A 25,662-nucleotide genomic window follows, 5' to 3' on the forward strand; every position below is an offset into this window, starting at 1 on the left:
GTCTTCAAGTCCAACATAAACAAATTCCTGATAAACCGCCGACTTAAGTTAGACACTTTACCAAATCTCCATTACTAACGATTACTACGATATTATCCCATTGATTATTGTACACGCAATAACCCTTATCCCCTAGTGGCCTTCGAGCCTTGATAAGTGGTGACTACTATATAAAAAAAAAATTGACTTTTCGTTGAAAATGTTTTTTATTCTCTTCAGAAGTCACTTGAATCCGTCACGTCATTATAGCGGTATCTCATCAGTAAATAAGTAGAATTATGATTTATATTAATGCTAGCCTGGGTGCCCGGCGTTGCTCGGGTGTTTGTAGGTGTGTGTTGAGTAACAAAAAAAGTGGTAATAGGCAGGCAGACTCGAAACCGTGACGCGAAGCCGGAAAAGAAAATGAAAGAAAACCTGACGTCTTACCATTACTCCATGACGCGACTGGAAGTTTGAAACGTTAAAATAAGACAAAGTCAATCCAACTGATACGATGACTTGCAAAAATGGCTCGCAAAAACTCACCCCCTCCTTGTAGAAAACTGCCCAGTTGAGGGTGAAGGAATTAGTGTTTTGGGCCAATTTTTCGATATTTGTTGTTCGAAGGGTCGAGCTTAAATATGATTCTGATCTTGTGAAAATCCGTCGTTCTGTCGAAATTTTTAGGCATGCATACATGCATACATACATACATACATGCATACATCTAAACAGACAGGTGAGATTTATATCATAAAAGTACATATATAAAATAGAAAATATCTTTCTTTATTATTTTTAAAACAGTAATCTACAGACATGCATGTTTCGAGGTTCCTAGATCCTTTCAACGTAGCTCGACTTACTTTGGGAATCGAATCCCGGACCATATGTATTACAGTTCGGCGCGTAATCCGTTAAACTACGAAAGTTTAGATGATTTTTGCTGTTTTCTTTATCGCTAATGAACTTTCAGGAACTTTACATTTATTCAAATTATTTAAAAAAAAAAAAAAAACGCTTATAGCGCCATCTCTTCATTTAGTTAGTCAATTAGTGAGTCAGTTTCAGTCGTTGCGCTGCTCCAGTTTGCCTACGAGATATCATCTCACAATTATCAAGCACTATGTGCCGGAACGGTGTCTTCTAAATAAATAACACACTTGATATTATTGTAGATAAAATGTACGTAATAAGAATAAATGTTATATATTAGCATCTCAGAAAAACGCCGAGAAAACGCCTTGCTGATACTCAATTTTAAGATCAACTATTATTATTAAAAGTTAGATGTTTATTTAAAGAAAGTATTATTAGTAAAGAACATTATTATGATTATCGGTATTAAAATTAGATTCTGTTGCAATGACAAATAATGTTTATAAGTTTTGGAATTCAGCGGAGATGTCAGGAACAATAAACAAATGTCAAATAAATAAACAAGAAAGGCATTGAAACCTAGGTATAAAAACAATAAATTTGACCAGAGAAAACGTGACTGATAAGTCACCTGTTAGGTCTTTGTGTAGTCGAATGACGTAAGCACAATGAATTAGTTTGAATATATACAGGCAAGTTAGAGTTGGAAGGAAAGAGTTTAAAGGAGGGGAGTTGAAGAGGACACGTCAGATAGTCCAGATGGGACTTAAAAGTCGGGAGAAGATCTCTCTCTTATGACGCTAGAAAGCGGCGTATTCCGACATAGCCAAAATGTGAATAAAACTTTGTAATCTCTAAAGATGTCCGACCGGAACCAGAGAATAAACGTTGCTATATATATATATATATATATATATATATATATGCAAATGAGGTAAGGTATTGTATGTAATATTATTTAATATATATAGTACATATAGAAATCATGTTGAAATAAAAATATATATATGTTGGTTTCAGTATGAAAACTTATTTGTGAAATGGAATTAACTATATGTGTGTGCGCGCGTGTGTGTGGTGTGCGAGCGTGTGTGTGTGTGTGTGTGTGTGTGTGTGTGTGTGTGTGTGTGTGTGTGTGTGTGTGTGTGTGTGTGTGTGTGTTTGTAAGAGTTAACCAAACAAGAGCACCGGACGGACCACAGGTTTTTATAATATATATATATATATATATATATATATATATATATATATATATATATATATATTGTGTTATGTCGTCATGTGTTTATTTGTCGTCTATAATGAACTGTTTTAAATGTACTGTCCATAACTGTTGAAAATACCATCATCACTCGACATCTTAAATGTACAGACGATCTATGATATAAATCGCTATGATATACAATCTCTTCGTCATTCTTCGTCATGTACAAGCATTCGTTTGTAGAAGTCATTGTCTCTCCTCCTTTGTAAACATATTGTCAATACGTCAACGTCATTGTTTCGTGTCAGCATCACAACACGTTATACGTTTATAAGAATTTGCCTGTCACCGACAACGTAACATCTGCATATTTTGGTACAACTATTACAAGAATAAAAAAGCATTGGAAATGCAAAAGGATATAGGGATGGTATGCCAAAAAGTATCCAAACAAGATAGCTATGAATGGCTAGGCACATGGAAATAGAATTGCATCCAAAGTATAGCCCTATAGCTTTTCTCCAATCTTCATTCCGTGCCATCATTACGGTTGTAAAAAGCTATAGGGCTATACTTTGGATGCAATTCTATTTCCATGTGCCTAGCCATTCATAGCTATCTTGTTTTTATACTTTTTGGCATACCATCCCTATATCCTTTTGCATTTCCAATGCTTTTTTATTCTTGTTAATTAGTATTTTTACTTACAGTCTTATTTTTAAACTTACATTCATGATAGTATTGTCTTTTTTAGGAGGCGGCTCATTGCCGCCTCCATTAGTAGCAGGTCGCTTCCTGCTGGGTTTTAGGTCTTTGGGTTTTGGGCCTTAGGAGTTGCCTCTTGGTCCTCCATCGGTTCTATATTACATAGAGAGTGCTACCGCCTCTCTGATAAAACAGTTAGAGTATTATAAAGTTCTAAAATGTTCATACCTTCACTATTAAATTTTTCTTGGTTCATTTTTGGCGTTTTGGCACAGATTTGGCAGTTTTTGATATTTATATTTATAATAGTTTGTGCATGAGGCAGCTTTTTCCCCCTTGGGATCCCTGTTATACCGTGCTTTTGAGTCAGCACGTGAGGCAGCCTTCTTTTTTTCTGGTTCTTTGTTATAAAGAGCACGTGAGGCAGCTTTTTTCCCCTCGGAATCCCTGTTATACCGTGCTTTTGAGTCAGCACCTGAGGCAGCCTTCTTTGCCTCAGGATTTGCTTGATACTTAATTTTTATTATTTCAGCATTTTTCTGATAGTATTCTTTTTGCTCAGATAATACCTTGACTTTGTTTTTTTCATAGTCTATATTTCTCTGAGCTTTTTTACTACGTGCTGACTTTGGCATATTTTATTAAATGTAAACATATAACACTTATGTGTATCTTACTATAATATCACTTATCTTATAGCAAGACAACTCTCGTAGAATTGAGATACTGCCCCGTCACCAATAGTTAAAGTGTGGAACGGTATATACACCAATAGTGTAGTTGTTATCTTTATATAAAGTCCTAATCAGTGACAGTGTGAGGTTACTTTGTTAATTTATTGTAGTTTATTTTAGAAAACTTACTTGTTTTTATTAGTAGATTGTGTATAGTAGCCACAATATCTAGTTATTTTTGTGGCTAGGGCTTGGATTTTGATTCTGTTTGGTCAGCTTCCAGTGAGTTCTTAGAAGATGACTTTCTTGCAGTTTCTTTTGCGGTTAATTTAACTTATTTCCTTTGGCGTTTGGTGAGTTCTTAGAAGAACTGGTCTGATCTACTTTTCTTAGCGAGCGAAGAGATTCAGCTTCATTTAACAATGGTTGCTATAGTGTATTTTTGCGCATGCGTGATAATTTCAAGTTTCCTCCTTATTTTTCAATAGTTTAACAGTAGTCATGTGTCTTTCTGTTAGCCGTGATCGTCTAGAGGTTAGGACCCCACGTTGTGGCCGTGCTAACCTAGGTTCGAATTCTGGTCACAGCATTGACATTTTGTACATATTTTACAGTCCAAAATCTGAAGAATTATTTGTTTTTATAACATCGTTTTTTGACGTCGTACTTGCTGATAGGTTACTCTTATAACAATTTTGATCAACTGAGATAAAGATTTCGTGGGTTTCATTAACGCTGGTGGGTTACTATTTAAAGAAAAAACCTTAACGTTCACCTCAAATATGCAGCGTCCAAGAAATATAGGCCACTGGCAAACTGGAACGTCTGTGAGCATCCGGTGTATTATTTGGAGCTGTCCCTTTTGAGAGAAGTTCCGTGTCCGACGTGGTCTGTCTACATTGGGTATATAGTGTTTAAAACTTGTTATTACACGTAATCTTATTTAATTATGGAGTTAGCTAAAAAGCGATGGGTCACTGCACTTCTCCGTGTAAAGAGCAGTCGATTGATGCTTGAACTGTTGTCAGACCGTTCGTACACCGAGATACATCGTCTCAAAAGAAAGAAGAAAGCAGAAGAAGAAAGAAGAAATAATAAAGAAGAACAATTGGCCAATTTTGTACCCTTATTTTTGCTCTCTTTTGACATTTTAACCGACGTTCTGACACTCGCTGGATTCGTAAGACGCTTCTCTGTAAGAATATGTGCTTTTTGAAACTTATAAGTTGATTTTAGTTGAGATTTGGATAGTTTTGTTTTGTAGGCGTATATAGGCGTGTACGGGCCATCCCTATATAGAGAGTGCTATCGCCTCTTTGATATACATACAAAATATATACACACATACCCAACACTCCAGTTAGGTACATTAAATAAACCCCTCCAAGTTATACATAACCTGACAATAAAACATAAAGTGAAAATGATAATATGAAAAACATCAGTTATAATCCAAAGGGCATACATTTGATGTCGGTTTTCCTTATTTTATTTGTGTCTTTCAATGTAATTGTTCCTGAAGGAACTTCAACGATTTCAGAACAAACATACAATATGTGTTTGGTTTAAAACTGGCAAAGGTTTCAAACGATTAATTCAATCTTTTTTTTTGTTGTTGTTCTCTCGTTTACACTTGCCATCTGCAGGTTTGCTTTGCAATTAAGACGTGGGTTGATATACTTCGAGGCAGCTAGGTGCTGTGTATTTAAAGAAGATAAAAGTGTGAGATTTATTAAAGACTAGCAGGGCTACCAGGCGTTGCTCAGGACTGTATAAAACAATGAGACAACTTAAGTTTCTTTTGAACATACCCGTTATTCTAAGGATAGAGGAATGTTTGATGTCTATGTATCATTTGCTATGTCGAGAGAAAGAATTTTTTACCTACGCTAGGACGGGTATTACACAACATATGTAAGAAATAATTGTACTTTCACTAGGGCGGGTAATTACAACATGTAAATGAAATAATTTTACCTTCCCTTGGACGTGTAATATGCAACACACATTTAAAATAATTTTACCTACACTCGAACAGGTAATGTAAATGCATATATAAATAAGTGAAGCATGCATGGTCCCCCGTGGGTGCACAGTGAACGAGGCATAAAAAAATTACTAAGTTCAGCATTTGTCCCCTCCCCCCCCCATTTAGCCCCAAAAGTCTCCAGGGTATTCCAATCCTGGTGAAAATGAACAAACGGTACAGTTTTAGGACTTAACATGTAAATTTTCAAAAAAAGAGAAAGAAATGACATCATTTATAACACCTCCCATTTAGACCCAAAAGTCTCCAATGCCCTAACATATTTAAATTTGAGTTCAGCACCATGCAAAACTGCTAAATAGACATACGCAGAAAATTGGGGACATATATGGTAAAATAGTCCCAAAAAATGGAGTGTTTTATTATCCCTAAAACAACCCCTGTGGCACACCCAAGAGTTATCGTGAAGTATAGACAAACAAAATTATATAGAAATCAGTTAGTGACAACTTTTCAGAAAGTTTTATAAAAATCCAAGGCATCAATTTTTTTTTTAATATGCATAAAAGTGTCAATTTTAGCCATTTTTACCTGAAAGGCCCCCCTCCCCATGGGGGCAACCGGAGTTTTCCCGGAAATGTTTTTCTGTTACTTTTTACTGATATCATGTTTAATGTTTGTGTAAAATTTAAAAAAATTCCAAGGTGTAGTTATTGAGAAACGTGCGGACAGACGAACGGACTAATAGACGGACAAGGGTGAATTTACAGGTCCACCATACTTTTGTCGGCGGGAGCCAAAAAATGATGTCGCTTTTGGGCAGTACGTGAAACTATAATATACCTTCATGGCTAGCTAGGATCTAAGTGTAGTATTTGTTCTGTGAAAAGGTGGTATAATAATATCGTGGGGTTTTCGTTCGCGACGAGCATCCATATAATGGAAATATGTCACAGACTCCTATAATAATATTGGTGATAAACCATAATGACCAGATATATACTAAAACTACATTAACCAAATTACTTATATTAATACTTTTACAGCTTTAACAAATGGGCTACAATAATATCGCGGGGTCTCTATTCACTCTGAACGTCCACTGAATGCCCAGCAGTAATATCTTACATAAAATGATGCCGATGAGGAATTTCCACAGGGCCCGCTAGTTAAAATGATAAAGATAAAAACTTGTCCACAGAAAAAACTCTTAAATTTCTTGATAGACCATAGTCCTAATGTGTCTTAGCGATTAAAGTTGTGATTTTCAAAACTATAATTTAAACGTTATCGGAAAAAGGAAAATATTTGTCTAACTTTATCTTCATGAGAATTTTGTAGCTCTAAAATTACTATTGATGCCTTCAATAAGTTTCCAGACTTTTTCCGTACGGGTATTTTTATTGATAGTACACACATGAAACTATAGTTTCCTTTAAAGTAATCTCCTCCGGCTGCAGTACACTTGTTGTTCTGTTCCAACAACTTCTAGAGGGCCTCCTAGAAGTCCTCTTGTAAGAGCGTGTCAATTACCCTCGTCAAAGACTTTTTCATCTCCCCAGTTGCCTCATACCGACAGCCTCTAAGGCTTTCCTTGAGCTTAAGGAATAACCAAAAGTCACAGGGGGTAAGGTCTCGGCTATAGGAAGAGTGAGGACTTGTCTTGATGCCCATCTAGGTCAAATAGTCTGTGAAGAGTATAGAGTTGTAAAGTTCACTCTTGCGACAAATTTCGCGCAAAGCTTCCGCATCTTCAGTTCCTCACGATTAATTATGTGTACAGTTCCCAAACTGGCATCAAACTGTGCACTTATTGTCGCTTTGAACACACAACGGTCCTTATCCATGAAATTCTTTATTTGGCTAATCAACTTTGGTGTTGTGACTTTCTTACTCATCTCATACCTCCTCACAGACCCCCTGCTTTCCTTGAATCTCTTATGCCACTCAAAAACTGATGCTCAATTCATGCAAGATAGTCCAAAAGCAGTTTGAAGCATTCCATACGTTTATGTGGCATGTTTTCCAAGATTAAAACAGGATTTTATTGCATTCCGTTCTCATAAAATGTCCTCACGTCCAAATTCCATTTTTGAAATTCACTAACAGGTTTTAGTACGGTGTATTCCAATTTCTGCCGCAGCTGTTCCTTTGAACCTGTAATCATAAAAATTGGTTAGTCATCTCATAAGATGCATAGCAATAACATTCTCAATTTTCAAGAGTCTATGGCAATTTTATATGCCTGTAAAAAAAAGTCCGGAATCTTATTGAAGGCACCTCGTATCATCATGTTTTCTGGATATGTTATGGAATTGTGGTTAATCAATATTCTGCGATAATTCCTTCGAATGCTGAATCGAAATTCATTAGTCATCTCATAAGATGCATAGCAATAACATTCTCAATTTTCAAGAGTCTATAGCAATTTTATATGCCTGTAAAAAAAAGTCCGGAATCTTATTGAAGGCACCTCGTATCATCATGTTTTCTGGATATGTTATGGAATTGTGATTAATCAATATTCTACGATAATTCCTTCGAATGCTGAATTGAAATTCATATTTCCAACATCAAAAATACATCTCGTTTCCGCTTACTCTTTTATCCTATAAGCTTTTGTTAATATATTTTTTTACATCTAATTTGTGTTCCGTGTTTTCCTTACGTGTTCCCAAACTTAGGTCCACATCATTGATACTAAACTTGGACCCACAACACTACTACTCTTCATGCATTGTACATTCAAGATGTATTTTCTTTATATTGCAGTCGCCGTATTCTACTTGATCAATCCATGAACGCAAATTTGTCTCCATTAAAATACAAAAAATCTCTAAATTAAAAAAGTAAACATTTATTCTTAAATTGCATTTGAATAACGATATAGTGCTTACGACAAAGCATTTATCCATGTACATTTCAATAAGAAACACTGCCAATTAAAATCGATTATATAGTCTACTAGCGGGCCGCCCGGCATTGCCCGGTCGTAAAATACGCTTAAATATAATATACTGATTAATGCAGATTTTGGATGTATTGTATTATATTGGACCCAATTTGTAGTAATGATTTTAAAAGTTAAAAAAGTAACTCGTGCGTCACCACCGAGAATCGAAACTAAAGCATTTAGCAACTATTTATTTTCCCCTTGACGTTAATGCCTGAGCTATGAAGACATATTTGCTGTAAGCCTAAAAATTAAATCATGAACCAATAGCTATTACGTTATGCATGCATATTCGCAATGCCGTCGTCCAACGTTCACCTGGCAAATTCCATTTTTTTAAATTTTCACATATTTTAACCGACTTTCTCCAGTTAAAATCCAAATATAAAGTTTCACATGGGTGTGAATACCCTATATATTAAGTTTACACGCTATGTGATATACGTATATCTGTACGTGATGTTGCCAAGCTAATTAAAAACCTTGATTCCAGTAAAGCAACTGGCCCTGACGGTATTCCAATTATAGTACTCAAAAAACTTCAACCAGAACTAGCACCCATACTTACAAAACTGTTTAAACGTTGTCTTAAGGAGAATAGTTTCCCATCTCCCTGGAAAATTTCATCAGTATGCTCTGTATTTAAGAATTCAGGTGATCGCTCATCCTCCTCTCAGTACATGCCAATAAGTCTCCTGTGCGTCATGAGTATGTTGCTGGAATCTGTGTTAAATACAGAAGTAATCAACCACCTCAACAAAAATAACCTTCTTGGTGACACTCAATATGGTTTCCGTTTTGCTAGATCTACAGCAGATGTGCTTACAGTTATATCTCATAGGATTAGCAAATCTCTCGACGGAGGCAACCTTTCTAGGGCAATTGCTCTTGACATATCTAAGGCCTTTGATAGGGTATGGCATAAAGGTTTACTTCATAAGATCTGTAGCTATGGTATAGCTGGAAATGTCTTCTCTATTATTAAATCATTTCTTTCTGGTAGGTTCATAAGAGTAGTAGTTGAGGGGCAAAAATCAGAAGCTCACAGTATTAATGTCGGTGTCCCTCAGGGGTCCATCCTGGGCCCAACTCTTTTCCTGATCTACATTAATGATCTTCCAAATCACATCCTTACATCATTTGTAGACATTTATGCTGACGACACTACCATTTATGGTAGCACATCTAAGACAGTAAACGACCAAGTTCTCTCCAATTCTCTCTCCTCTGATCTTCAGCACGTAGTACAATGGGGAAAGGAGTGGCTGGTTACTTTTAATGCATCTAAAACCAAGCTTCTCTCTTTACATCATCAACATTCTGATCCACATCTGGCATCAATTGAAATGAATGGCTCTCGTCTTCAGGAGGCCTCAAGTTTTGACAAGCTTCTGGGTTTGACCATTACTCCTGATCTTAAATGGAACACGTACATCAAATCTGTTGCCAAGGCCGCTGGAAAAATGGTGGGATCTTTCTATCGATCCGGTAGATATCTCACTGCTGATGCGATTCTCTATCTATATAAGAGCCAGGTACGAATAATGTTGCCACATCTGGACAGGAGCTGCTAGAAAGGACTTGTCCTGCCTTGATAGAGTTCAAAATAGACTTCGTAGCCTGGTGGGAGATGTCCTTTTCTCTTCCCTGCAACCTCTATCTCACAGAAGAGATGTTGCGAGTTTGTCTCTGATGTATCGTTATTTTCATGGAAAGTGTTCAACTGAGCTTCAGTCTATGGTCCCCCCTCGCCTAACTTTCACAAGAAACACTCGTCTAGCTGTAAACACTATCAATAATTCCCCCCACTCTTTATCTGTGCCTAAACCTAAACGTAGATTCCATGAACAAAGCTTCTTTCTTAGAACTGCACGCCTGTGGAATTGTCTTCCGTTTTCCTGCTTTCCGGCTGACTACAATATGGTTGTCTTCAAGTCTAACGTAAATAAGTTCTTGATAAGCCGTTCCATATAAGTTATCAAATTTACCAAATTTTCATTACTAATGATTACTATATTTTCCAATTTCTACTGTACACCCTTTAACCCTTATCCTTGAGTGGCCTCTTGGCCTTGATAATGTGGTCATGCCTATGTAAAAAAAAAGACCAAAAACTGGCAGAGGAGTTTTGTAGGTAAAATTTTTAACATATATATATATATACGCATACATAAATATATATAGAAATAGGTTTGTGTTTACCATACTCTTTTTACGCAAATATTACGCAAGCATACATCACGTAGAATATCTGCATGAATATAATTACACGTAATATTTAACTAAAAATGGTCATCGCATAAGAAAATCGAAAAAAAACTATGAAATTAATTAAAATGAATGTTTAAAAGAATAGGCAGATTAGCTAGATCTTTTGAAAATTGATGCAATTCCACGACCCATATATAACAAAGTTGTAATTTCTTTTTAAATAAATAGAAAAAAAAAGTTTTTAATATGAATATAAATACACAAAAAAAATTATAGGAGTATAGACTTGTTTTGCTGTCAATATTTATACTATTTTTTTCACATTTTATAAAACAAAGAGACGTTTTTAAAACTTTGTAGCGGTTTTATAATATTCTTTTAGATAAATAAAACCAAAATCACGTTCTTGTGCAAATCACAAAATACAGTCTCAAATCTACGACTGATAATATAAACTGTCTGCTGAGTATTGCTTTAGACGCAGTTACTTAGATAAAAACAAGTAAATGTGTCTGTCGGTGCTATTTATAGCATACTAGCCTTTGTGCCCGGCGTTGCCCGGAGGTTTGGAGGTGTGTGTTGAGCAAGAAAAAAAGTGTTATCAGGCAGCCACGAACCCGTATCGCGAAGGAGGAAAAGAACGTGAGAAAAAAACGTGAGGTCTTTGCTGTTGCGTCCATCGCCAAACCGGAAGTGGCAAAGGTTGAAATTAAGGCTAGTCAATCGAAAAAAGCGGATGACTTTCGAAAATATCGCCGAAAAATCGACTATTCCTTGTAGAAAAGTGCCTAGTTAGAGGTAAAGGAATCAATGTTTTTAGCCGATTTTTCGATATTTGTCGTCCGAAGGGTCGACCATCCAAACGATGTCGACTCGTAAAAATCTATCGCCCGTGTTGAAAGTTTTGGGCAGATATACATATATACATACGTACATTTAAACAGACAGGTGAGATTTATATTATAGCCAGTCTGGGTGCCCGGCGTTGCCCGGGTATTTCGAGGTGTGTGTTGAGCAAAAAAAAGTTGTAGAAGGCAGGCAGGCTCGAACCCAAAGAAAAAGAAGGAGGAAAATAATGACTGTTGCGTCCATCGCCAAACTGGAAGTGATGTAGGTTTAAATTAAGGCTAGTCAATCGAAAATATAGGCGAACAAAAGCGCCCCTCCATGTAGAAAAGTGCCCAGTTGAGGGTGAAGGAATTAATGATTTTAGCCAATATTCCGATATTTTTCGTCCGAAGGGTCGCGCTTCAAAACGATGCTGATCACGTGTAAATCCGTCGCTTCTGTCGAAAGTTTTAAACATACATACATACATTTTAACAGACAGGTTAAATTTATATTATAGAATAGCCTGGGTGCGTCTTTGCTGTTGCGCCCATCGCCAAACCAGAAGAGACGTTGGTTTAAATAAAGGCTAGTCAATTGAAAAGAGGGGATGGTTTTCAAAAATATCCGCGAAGAAAGCAACCACTCGTCCGAAGCATCGAACTTTAAAACGATAACGATCTCGTGAAAATCCGTCGCCTCTGTCGAAAGTTTTAAGCAAGTATACATACATACATACATACATACATACATACATGATGGCAGCAATTTGTTCTCGAATATTGCCATTACTTAATATATATCTCTTGCTCAAATGACGCAAACATGAGCGTAACTAGCAGCACGTGCCAGACGGTCACTTATATGAACTTTCTATAGTCCGGCACATTCGCTGATGACCAGGTCCAAGCTGTGGTACCCCGAACACCTATCAGGCCAGACCCTGCAATTTCCAGGGCCCTTATTGCCATTGACGCCCATATTTGCATCAGTCCTCATTGAATGTCCGTTTTCCATTAGGGCTAAAGTCACCCTTTTTGTTATCGAGATACACACTGATTGCAAAATGGTTATTCCATTGCATATTTGCACATCAAGCCTGTGCTTGAAGCGTTTTATAGTGAGGAAAGACTTTGCACTGAGACAATCCCACTCTCTAAACAACTGCTTTGTAACCAAAAAGAAGAGCAAGTCAACATCATTGAAAGCAGCTGTCACCGCAGGTTTTATATCAAAGTTTTCTTTCTCCTAGAGAGGTTGCCTTCACCACGGCTTACGGGAGCCCTCTCCACCCACTATGCCATTTGATCCATGATTGGGACTTAGGTTGCTGGGCACCAGAGAATACTCTACACGCCAGTGGGTCATGTATGCCGCAGCTGACAGGGCGTAAGTTCCTCTGGAGGTTTCTGTCAGGGTTACCTCACCCTTACCCTTTGGTTAAAAGAACATTGGCCCACAAGGCAGTGGAGTTCCAGTTATACGGCGAAGGACACTCGCCGTTCATCAGAGCCCCGTTTGCATGGCAGTGGTCACGACGTGCACGTGGGGTTGATTTGTCTGGGAGAAGCACAGTATGACGCTAAGCCATCTGTGTGCTTTTACCACACGTCCACACCAGACCTTGACATACATACATACATACATACATACATACATACATACATACATGCATGCATACATACATACATACATACATACATACATACATACATACATTTAAAAAGACGGGTTAGATATACATTGTAGAAGATGAACAAAATAGAGTCATTCTTTTTAAAATAATATAAACTGTTTGAAATGAATACAGATTTTAGTAATATACACTAGCGGCGAAAAATCTGGGACAGTATAAGTTTTTTTCAATTTCTCCAGAACATTTAGTATCTAGTGAACAAGCCTTTATTTTCTATTGATGCAGCGCACCTTCAACTGCAAAATTAAATGAGATGGCGACATTCATCACATGAAACTTTCGCCTATTCTTCTTTATGTTTTAGCCACAAATCTTCAGTATTGAGATAGTTTCTTGCACTCACACGGTTCCCCAAAGAAGACCTTAGGTTTTCAATGGGGTTTAGGTCCGGACTTTGAGGAGGCGAATCCAAAATATTCACATTTTGCTCGTTCAAAAATTCCATTACTTGCTTAGCCTTGTGGCAGGGGGCGTTATCCTGCATAAAAATAGGTTTATCACACTCAGAATTTTGAAGTATTGGGATGACATGGTCTCTCAACAAGTTCGTGTATATTGTTCCATTAACTCTGGTGTTTAGACAGACCAGATCAATCGTTCCTTCCCAAGAAATTATTCCAAACGCCATTACGCTACCCTCATTTTTTATTAAATCTGTCGCAAGCAAACCTCCTTTTAAATTTATTCCCGTCTGATCCGTATACATTAAACTTACTCTCATCAGAAAAAAAATGCATTTCGCCACTGATCTGTCCACAACATATGCTCTTGAGTTTCTTGTTCTTGTTTATCAACGGTTTCTTAGCTGGTGATCTTGTAAACAGACCCATTAAGTCTTCATACTGTTTTACGGGACGCTTTGATGTCATGATAGGCATGTAGTTCACGAGAAATGCTGGCAGCTGTCTGAAACCTATCATTCAGGACCATCTTCTTAATCAATCGATCTTGTCTAGAAGTTATTCGAGGTCTGTCATTTTTCTTCGGTGGTAGAATTTCCCCAGTATTCTTGAAATCATTTATAACTCTCCCAACCGTACTTTTCGACAGCTTGAAGTTATCAACAATCTTCCGTGTTGAATGGGTTTCCCCATGAAGTTTAATAATTGGATTTTTGAGAGAAGCATCAATTTTAGGTGACATAATGATGCTGGAAACGGCTGCAATGACTACAAAATGACGTAATCGACTTATTCGTCATTTGCGTACTTTAAAAAAAGTGGGAAAATTATTTTCCTTGCTTTGTCCAATTGTTTTGGCCACTTTAATTTCAAAAGAAAAAATTTAAATTCTCTTAACCTTGCTTCTATCCTTTATAAGGAAGTGTAATTAATACAGTGTATCAACACAGAAGATATGTTAAATGCGTATTAGTTGTAATCCCCCCCCGAATATTCTGGAGAAATTGAAAAAAAAAACTAAACTGTCCCAGGTGTTTGGCCGTTAGTGTAGAGGCTGTCCCAAAAAGATGTATACACACTCCTAAACTGCATTTAAACAGCGTTTCCATTCTTATAGTAGAATTTTAGGATCAATGTTTTTCTTCAAGATGTTGCCTGCTATGATTAGGATCATTGAGTTCAGCCTGCAAAGAAAAAACATACATCTGGTTTAAAATTAATTAAAGCGTATGTATATCGTTTTGAGACACCCTATAAAATAAAAAATAAATGTAGAATACGGGTATCGATTCACACACAAAATGATCGCCTTCCAATTTGAGCTAATTCTCAATATGACAATATTCTGTAATTACATTTCATTGACAACAAAAATATTAAGCCATTCAATAAAATATTATATAAACGAATGGAGAATCCAGGCATCGATATTCCAACATGTGCGGCGAGAGATTTACGAATTGAGCCAGCTCCTCACCTTATATCCTTCTAATTAAATAAAATTCAAATGAAAAATACCGAGCATTGCTATAACAAGGATGAGTGTAGAGTCCGGGTATCGATCCCGGTACCTCACACATAGACAGGGAGCGCTCAACCAATTGGGCTAATTCCCCATATTGCATCCTACAAATTACATTTAATTAAAATGAACAATAGAGATACTTGCTATGAAAAAATGAGTGGAGAATCCAGACATCGATCCCGGTACCTCCCACATGCAAGGCAAGCGCTCTACCAATTAAGCTAATACCCCAATGCTACTTCCCCCTAATTATATTGAATTGAAATGAAAAATAAAGAGTTTTCCTATTAAAAAGAATAAATAGAGAATCTGTGAGGTTACGATCAGGATTCGGTTCTGGGGTTCCGGAAGGAGTGAGTCACTCGCTCAACAACAGCACGTTTCTGTCCCCTTCTTTTCCAGTCGACTACATCTGGCTTCTCGCCTCCAATGTCATACCGCACAATCTGAACGCCAGCAACACGAAATACTTTTCATGAGATGTTCACGACTCTTTTCTTTTTGTGTTTCTTGCAGGGAATTTTCCCCGGCTTTGTATCCTCCTATCAAAATAAAAACGAAGAGACAACACAAAAAAATAGCTTCTCCCATCATGCACCTCCTTCCCAAGATGCCCTTCGGGTAAATAAATGAGCTACCATCTTTTCCTTCATCTTTCCCAAAGATCGATGCAGATACGCCCGGTACGTCGTATATTACTTTCTTTTTTTTTTTCGTTTTTGTTTCTAACCATAACCTAGCCTTAAACAGTACCTTATTTTTACATTTCGCATATACCCTACAGAATCCGGCCATCAGCCCTGTACCTCTCACATGAGATGCGAGCCCTGCACAAATTGAGTTAGTTCCCCAAGTTGCAGGCCCCACATTACATTTAATCAAAATGAACAATAAGGCTCTTGCTGTGAAAAAGAATGTGTGGTGAATACGGGCATCGATCCCGATACACCTCACACACGAAAGAACAGCTAAAGTAACAGATTGATACTTCCCTTGAATTACATTTAATTGAAATGAATAATGGAGAGTCTTGCTATCAAAAGGTGTGGATAATCCGGGCATCGATCCCTGTACCCCTCACATGTAAAGCGAGAGCTCAACAAACATAGCGAATGCCTCGTGTTTCTTCTCTCTAATTACATTCAATTACGATGAACAATAGAGAGTTTGCTATAAAAAAAAAACATACGTGAAGAATCCGGGTACTGATCCCGAGAACTCTCACATGCGAAGAGACCAATCTACTAATTGAGATAACTCCCCATATTTCCCCTCTCTAAATATATTTAATTGAAATGAACAACTTGTGGGTTTTGCTATGAAAAAAAAAAAAATGAGTACGGCATCCAGGTATCGGTCCCGGTACCTCTCACATGCGAAACGAGCGCTCTACCAAGTGAACTTATTCAACTTATTCAACTCCTCTCTGATTATATCTAATTGAAATGAACAAAAGAGAGTTTTGCTATATTAAAAAAAAAAGATTAGTGGAGAATCCGGGTGTCGATGCGGTACTTCTCACATGCGAAGCAGGCGCTCTACAAATTGAGATAATTCCCCCATCTTCCCTCTCTCTAATTATATTTAATTGAAATGAACAATGGAGAGTTTTGCTATGAAAAAAGAAGAGTATATTTGATTAAAATGAAGAGTTTATTGCCTCCCTCTAATTATATTTAATTAAAATGAGAGTTTTGATAGTTGAGAATCCGGGTACAGATCCCGATACCTCCCACAGACGAAGCGAGAGCTCTACCAATTGAACTAATAAACCACATACTTTAATTATATATAATTTAAATAAACAATGGAGAGTTTTGCTATAAAAAAGGAAGAGCGGCGCATCCGGTTATCGATCATGGTGGATCGCTCGCTCCGCATGTGAGAGGTACCGGGATCGATACCCGGATGCTCCACTCTTCCTTTTTCATAGCAAAACTCTCAATTGTTCATATAATGGAAATGAACAATACACGGTTTTGACTATACAAAAAAAAAGAGGTCCGGCACCCGAATGTCGATCCCCTGTACTATCTAATTATATTTAATTTAAATTAACAATAGAGACATTTGCGATGAAAACGGATGAGTGGAGGGTCCTGGTATTGATCCAGTACCTCTCACATGCAAAGATGACGCTCTACAATTGAGCTAATTCCCCATATTTCTTTCGCTCCAATTATCTTTAATTGAAATGAACAATGGAGAGATTTTATATGAAATAGGACGAGTGGAGTATGATTCCGAGCTGATTCCCCATATTCTCTCTCTCTCTCTCTCTCTCTCTCTCTCTCTCTCTCTCTCTCTAATTATATTTAATTGAAATAAACGATGGAGATTTTTTTCTATGAAAGACGATCAGGGGAAAATCCGAGTATCGATCCCGGTACCTCTCACATGCGAAACGAGCGCACTACCAATTGAGCTAATTCCACATATTCCTCCTCTTTCATTATATTTAATTGAAATGAACAAAGTGAAAGTTTCTGTCTTTCTGTCTGTCTGTGTACATTTCCCTACGCAATAACTCTGTTAATTTTCAGTCTACCGGCTCGGAATTTGATATACACGGTACTGAGACTTGGAAATTTGTAATACGTTTTCGGCCTGTTAAACGGTAAAAATTCAAAGATTTGACCTTTGATAATTCTACCAAACTCCTCTGCCAATTTTTAGTCTAAACACTTGATATTTTAGATATAGGTTCCTTGGATATGGATCTAAAAAAATAACTTGATTTGAGACGAAAACAATAAATGTTAAGGGGTCATAATAAGGGTCAAATTTTAAAAAAAAATTGACCTCTGCGATCTCTACCACATTACTAAGACAATTTCTGGTCCAAACATTTAAAATTTTACATAAAGAGTATTCAGAGATAGGGCAAGCTTTTTAATCGATTTGGGTGGAAAATTTGAGCTACCAATATATAAATATATGCATGCATGTTTGCATGTCTGCCTAAAATTTTCGACAGAGGCGGCGGATTTTCACAAGATCAGTATCGTTTTGAAGTTCGACCTTTAAGGCGACAAATCACGAAATATTGGCTAAAAACATTAATTTCTTCACCATCCACTGGGACTTTCTCTACAGAAGGAGGTGCTTTTTTCACCGATATTTTAATAACTCATCCTCTGCTTTCGATTGTCTCACCTTAATTGTAACCTACGTCACTTCCGGTTTGGCGGTGGTCGTACTAGCAAAGACGTCTTGTTTTTCCCAGTTCTTTTCTTCTTTCGCGATACGATTTAACTCCTGCCTCCTACTAATACATTTTTCTGCTCCACAAACCTGGGTAACGCCGGGCACCGATGCCAGTATTAAATTGAAATGAACAAAAGGGAGTTTAGCTATAAAAAAGGAGGACATGAGATTCCGGGCATAGATCCAGGTATTTCTCACATGCAAAGCGAGTACTCTACCAATTGAGCTAATTCCCCATAGTTTTTTTTTCTCGAATTATATTGAATTGAAATAAGCAATAGAGTGTTTTGCTATGAAAAAAATGAAGCGTGGAGTATACGTGGAGACTCCGGGTATCTATCCCGGTACCTCTCACATGCGAAGCAAGTTCTCTACCCATTGAGCTTTACCCGTATTCTTTCCCTTTAATTATATTGAACTATGAAAGTTAAGAGTGCAGAATCAGGGAATAGATCCCGATCTCTCTCACATGCTAAGCGATCGCTCTACGAATTGAGCTAATTCCCCTTAGTTTTCCTCGGGAATTATATTGAATTAAAATACGCAATAGAGAGTTTTCCTATCAAAAATGAAGAGTGGAGAATCCGGAAATCGATCCAGGTCTCATATGCGAAGCGAGCGCTCTACTAATATTCTTATGATTGTTTTATTTTATTAAAATGAGCAACAAACACATTTTCCTATGATAAACACAGTGTGGCGAATCCGAGTATCGATCCGAATACTTCTCACATGCGAAGCGAGCGCACTGCAAAATGAGCTAATTCCCCATATGCTCCGGATAGTTTTATTTTATTCAAATGAGCAATAATGAAATTTTCCGATAAAAAACGACGAGTGGAGAATCCGGGTATCGATCCCGGTACTCCTCACAAGCGAAGCAAGCGCTCAATCTATTGAGATAATTCCCCAGATTCTGTCTCATTGTTTTATTTTATTCAAATCAGCAATAATGGAATTTTCCTATGAAAAAAAAAGAGTGGAGCATCCGGGGATCGATCCCTGTACTACTTAGATGCGAAGCGGGCGGTCTACTAACTGAGCTAATTCCTCAGGTTCTTCCGATTATTTTATTTTATTCAAACGAGCAATAATTCCATTTTCCGATGAAAAACGAAGACTGGAGAATCCGGGTATCGATCCCGGTACTTCTTACATGCGAAGCGAGCGCTCTACCAATTGAGCTAATTCCCCAGATCCTTCTGATTGTTTTATTTTATTAAAATGAGAAAGAATGAAATTTTCCTATGAAAAACGAAGAGTGGAGAATCCGGGTATCGATCATGGTACTTCTTACATGCGAAGTGAGCGCTCTACCAATTGAGCTAATTCCACAAATGATTCTCATTGTTATATTTTATTCAAATGAGCAATAATTCCATTTTCCAATGAAAAACGAAGAGAAGAGACTCCGGAGATCAATCCCGGTTTTTCGCACAGGCGAAGCGACGCCGACATATTTATCTTGTTCTCAATATTCTTCCGTTATATTTTATTCAAATGAGCAATAATCGCATTTCCCTAAAAAAAAACAAAGAGTGGAGAATCCGAGTATCGATCCTGGTACTTCTTACATGCGAAGCGAGCGCTCTGCCAATTGAGCTAATTCCCTACGTCCTTCTGACAGTTTTATTATATTCAAATGAGCAGTAATGAAATTTTCCGATGTAAAACGAAGAGTGGAGAATCCGGGTATCGATCCCGGTACTCTTTACATGCTAAGCGACCGCTCTACCAATTGAGCTAATTCCCCATAATATGATGACTGTTTTATTATATTCACATGAGCAATAATTCAATTTTCCGATGAAAAACCAATAGTGGAGAATCTGGGTATAAGTCCCGGTATTCCACATGCAAAGCGAGCGCTCTACCAATTGAGCTTATTCCCCATAATATTCTGACTGTTTTATTATATTGACATGAGCAATAATTCAATTTTCCGATGAACAACGAAGAATGGAACATCCGGGTATCGATCCCGGTATTTCGCACATGCGAAGCGAGCGCTCTACCAATTGAGCTAATTGTCCATATTCTTCTGACTGTTTTATTATATACAAATGAGCAATAATTCAATTTTCCGATGAAAAACGAAAAGTGGAACATCCGGGTATCGATCCCGGTACTTCTCGCAGGCAAAGCGAGCGCTCTACCAATTGAGCTAATTCCCCATATTCTTCTGACTGTTGTATTATATTCAAATGAGCAATAATTCCATTTTCCAATGAAAAACGAAGAGTCGAACATCCGGGTATCGACCCCGGTACTTCGCACATGCAATGGGAGCGCTCTACCAATTGAGCTAATTCCCCATATCCTTCTGACTGTTTTATTATATTCAAATGAGCAATAATTCAATTTTCCGATAAGAAACCAAGAGGGGAGAATCCGGGTATCGATCCCGGTACTTCGCCCTTGCGTAGCGAGCGCTCTACTAATTGAGCTAATTCCCCATTTTTATTCTGACTGTTTTATTATATTCAAATGAGCAATGATTCAATTTTCCGATAAAAAACGAAGAGTGAAGGATCCGGGTATAAATCCCGGTACTTCTCACATGCGAAGCGAGCGCACTACCAATTGAGCTAATTCCCCATATTCTTCTGACTGTTTTATTATATTCAAATGAGCAATAATTCAATTTTCCGATGAGAAACCAAGAGGGGAGAATCCGGGTATCGATCCCGGTACTTCGCCCTTGCGAAGCGAGCGCTCTACTAATTGAGCTAATTCCCCATTTTTATTCTGACTGTTTTATTATATTCAAATGAGCAATGATTCAATTTTCCGATAAAAAACGAAGAGTGAAGGATCCGGGTATAAATCCCGGTACTTCTCACATGCGAAGCGAGCGCACTACCAATTGAGCTAATTCCCCATATTCTTCTGACTGTTTTATTATATTAAAATAAGCAATAATTAAATTTTCCGATAAAAAACGAAGAGTGGAGAATCCGGGTATTGATCCCGAGACGTCTCACATGCAAAGCGAGCGCTCTTCAAATTGAGCTAATTCCCCATATTTTTCTGACTGTTTTATTATATTCAAATGAGCAATAATGTAATGTTCCGATAAAAACGAAAAGTGGAACATCCGGGTATCGATCCCGGCAATTCTTATCTGCGAAGCGAGCGCTCTACCAATTGAGCTAATTTCCAATATTCTTCTGACTGTTTTATTATATTCAAATGAGCAACAATGAACTTTTCCGATGAAAAACGAAGAGTGGAGAATCCGGGTATCGATCCCGGTACTTCTCACATGCGAAGCGAGCGCTCTACCAATTGAGCTAATTCCCCATATTCTTCTGACTGTTTTATTATATTCAAATGAGCAATAATTCAATTTGTCCGATGAAAAACGAAGAGTGGAGAATCCGGGTATCGATCCCGGTACTTCTCACATGCGAAGCGAGCGTTCTACCAATTGAGCTAATTCCCCATATTCTTCTGACTGTTTTATTATATTCAAATGAGCAATAATTCAATTTGTCCGATGAAAAACGAAGAGTGGAGAATCCGGGTATCGATCCCGGTACTTCTTACATGCGAAGCGAGCGTTCTACCAATTGAGCTAATTCCCCATATTTCTCTGACTGTTTTATTATATTCAAATGAGCAATAATTCAATTTTCCGATGAAAAACGAAGAGTGGAGAATCCGGGTATCGATCCCGGAAGTTCTCACATGCAAAATGAGCGCACTACCAATTGAGCTAATCCCCCATATCCTTCTGACTGTTTTATTATATTCAAATGAGCAATGATTCAATTTTCCGTATAAAAAAGAAGAGTGGAGAATCAGGGTATCGATCCCAGTACTTCTCACATGCGAAGCGAGCGCTCTACCAATTCAGCTAATTCCCCATATCCTTCTGACTGTTTTATTATATTCAAATGAGCAATAATTTAATTTTCCGATGAAAAACGAGGAGTGAAGAATCCAAGTATCGATCACGGTACTTCTCACATGCGAAGCGAGCGCAATACCAATTGAATTAATTCCCCATATTCTTCTGACTGTTTTATTATATTCAAATGAGCAATAATTCAATTTTCCGATGAAAAACTAAGAGTGGAGAATCCGGGTATACATCCCGGTACTTCTCACATGCGAAGCGAGCGCAATACCAATTGAGCTAATTCCCCATATTCTTCTGACTTTTTTTATTATATTCAAATGAGCAATAATTCAATTTGTCCGATGAAAAACGAATAATGGAAAATCTGGGTATCGATCCCGGTACTTCTCACATGCGACGCGAGCGCTCTACCAATTGAGCTAATTCCCAATGTTCTTCTGACTGTTTTATTATATTCAAATGAGCAATAATTCAATTTGTCCGATGAAAAACCAAGAGTGGAGAATCTGGGTATCGATCGCGGTACTTCTAACATGCAAAGCGAGCGCTCTAATAATTGAGCTAATTCCCCATATTCTTCTGACTGTTTTATAATATTCAAATGAGCAATAATTCAATTTTCCGATGAAACCCGAAGAGTGGAGAATCCGGGTACCGATCCCAGTACTTCTCGCATGCAAAGCGAGCGCTCTACCAATTGAGCAAATTCGCCATATTGTTCAGACTGATTTATTATATTAAAATTAGAAATAATTCAATTTTCCGATGAAGACCGCAGAGTGGAGAATCCGCGTATCGATCCGGTACTTCTCACATGCAAAGCGAGCGCTCTACCAATTGAGCTAATTCCCCATATTCTTCAGACTGTTTTATTATATGCAAATGAGCAATAATTCAATTTTCCGATGAAAAACCAAGAGTTGAGAATCCGGGTATACATCCCGGTACTTCTCACATGCGAAGGTAGCGCTCTACCAATTGAGCTAATTCCCCACATTCTTCTGACTGTTTTATTATATTCAAATGAGCAATAATTCAATTTGTCTGATAAAAAACCAAGAGTGGAGAATCTGGGTATCGATCGCGGTACTTCTAACATGCAAAGCGAGCGCTCTAATAATTGAGCTAATTCCCCATATTCTTCTGACTGATTTATTATATTCAAATGAGCAAAAATTCCATTTTCCGATGAAAAACGAACAGTGGAGAATCCGGGTATCGATACCGGTACTTCTCACATGCGAAGCGAGCGCTCTACCAATTGAGCTAATTCCCCATATTCTTCTGACTGATTTATTATATTAAAATGAGCAATAATTCAATTTTCCGATGAAAAACGAAGAGTGGAGAATCCGGGTATCGATCCCGGTACTTCTCACATGGGAAGCTAGCGCTCTACCAATCGAGCTAATTCCCCATATTCTTCAGACTGATTTATTATATTCAAATGAGCAATAATTCAATTTTCCGATGAAAAACAAAGAGTGAAGAATTCGGGTATCGATACCGGTACTTCTCACATGCGAACCGAGCGCTCTACCAATTGAGCTAATTCCCCATATTCTTCAGACTGAATTATTATATTAAAATGAGCAATAATTCAATTTTCCGATTAAAAACGAAGAGTGGAGAATCCGGGTATCGATCCCGGTACTTCTCACATGCGAAGCGAGCGCTCTACCAATTGAGCTAATTCCCCATATTCTTCAGACTGATTTATTATATTCAAATGAGCAATAATTCAATTTTCCGATGAAAAACGAAGAGTGGAGAATCCGGGTATCGATACCGGTACTTCTCACATGCGAAGCTAGCACTCTACCAATTGAGCTAATTCCCCATATTCTTCTGCCCGATTTATTATATTCAAATGAGCAATAATTCAATTTTCCGATGAAAAACGAAGAGTGGAGAATCCGGGTATCGATCCCGGTACTTCTCACATGCAAAGCGAGCGCTCTACAAATTGAGCCAATTCCCCATATTCTTCAGATTGATTTATTATATTTAAATCAGCAATCATTCAATTTTCCGATGAAAAACGAAGAGTGGAGAATCCGGGTATTGATACCGGTACTTCACACATGCGAAGCGAGCGCTCTACCAATAGAGCTAATTCCCCATATTCTTCAGACTGACTATTATATTCAAATGAGCAATATTTCAATTTTCCGATGAAAAACGAAGAGTGGAGAATCCGGGTATCGATCCCGGTACTTCTCCCAGACGAAGCGAGCGCTCCACCAATTGAGCTAATTCCCCATATTCTTCAGACTAATGTATTATATTCAAATGAGCAATAATTCCATTTTCCGATGAAAAACGAAGAGTGGAGAATCCGGGTATCGATACCGGTACTTCTCACATGCGAAGCGAGCGCTCTACAAATTGAGCCAATTCCCCATATTCTTCAGACTGATTTATTATATTCAAATCAGCAATAATTCAATTTTCCGATGAAAAACGAAGAGTGGAGAATCCGGGTATCGATACCGGTACTTCACACATGCGAAGCGAGCGCTCTACCAATAGAGCTAATTCCCCATATTCTTCAGACTGACTATTATATTCAAATGAGCAATATTTCAATTTTCCGATGAAAAACGAAGAGTTGAGAATCCGGGTATCGATCCCGGTACTTCTCACATGCGAAGCGAGCGCTCTACCAATTGAGCTAATTCCCCATATTCTTCTGACTGATTTATTATATTAAAATGAGAAATAATTCAATTTTCCGATGAAAAACGAAGGGTAGAGAATCCGGGCATCGATCCCGGTACTTCTCACATCTAAAGCAAGCGCTCTGCCAATTGAGCTACTTCCCCGTATTCCTCTGACTGTTTTATTATATTCAAATGAGCAATAATTCAATTTTCCGATGAAAAACGAGGAGTGAAGAATCCAAGTATCGATCACGGTACTTCTCACATGCGAAGCGAGCGCAATACCAATTGAATTAATTCCCCATATTCTTCTGACTGTTTTGTTATATTCAAATGAGCAATAATTCAATTTTCCGATGAAAAACTAAGAGTGGAGAATCCGGGTATACATCACGGTACTTCTCACATGCGAAGCGAGCGCAATACCAATTGAGCAAATTCCCCATATTCTTCTGACTTTTTTTATTATATTCAAATGAGCAATAATTCAATTTGTCCGATGAAAAACGAATAAGGGAAAATCTGGGTATCGATCCCGGTACTTCTCACATGCGACGCGAGCGCTCAACCAATTGAGCTAATTCCCAATGTTCTTCTGACTGTTTTATTATATTCAAATGAGCAATAATTCAATTTGTCCGATGAAAAACCAAGAGTGGAGAATCTGGGTATCGATCGCGGTACTTCTAACATGCAAAGCGAGCGCTCTAATAATTGAGCTAATTCCCCATATTCTTCTGACTGTTTTATTATATTCAAATGAGCAATAATTCAATTTTCCGATGAAACCCGAAGAGTGGAGAATCCGGGTACCGATCCCGGTACTTCTCGCATGCAAAGCGAGCGCTCTACCAATTGAGCAAATTCGCCATATTGTTCTGA

The 25,662-nt window shown here is 37.7% G+C and overlaps 2 non-coding genes across 2 annotated transcripts; both read right to left on the reverse strand.

Annotated features, from left to right (window-relative positions):
* Window positions 1–21,482: 21,482 nt before the first annotated feature.
* On the reverse strand, window positions 21,483–21,555 carry Trnaa-cgc (transfer RNA alanine (anticodon CGC)). Its single transcript has one exon. It is a non-coding gene; the product is annotated as a tRNA-Ala (tRNA).
* A 2,188-nt stretch (window positions 21,556–23,743) lies between these two features.
* Window positions 23,744–23,816, reverse strand: Trnaa-cgc (transfer RNA alanine (anticodon CGC)). Its single transcript has one exon. It is a non-coding gene; the product is annotated as a tRNA-Ala (tRNA).
* Between the last annotated feature and the right edge of the window lie 1,846 nt (window positions 23,817–25,662).

Source organism: Euprymna scolopes, chromosome 39 (assembly GCF_053919585.1).
Source record: "Euprymna scolopes isolate OS-2025 chromosome 39, ASM5391958v1, whole genome shotgun sequence".
NCBI classification, from domain to species: Eukaryota; Metazoa; Mollusca; class Cephalopoda; order Sepiida; family Sepiolidae; genus Euprymna; species Euprymna scolopes.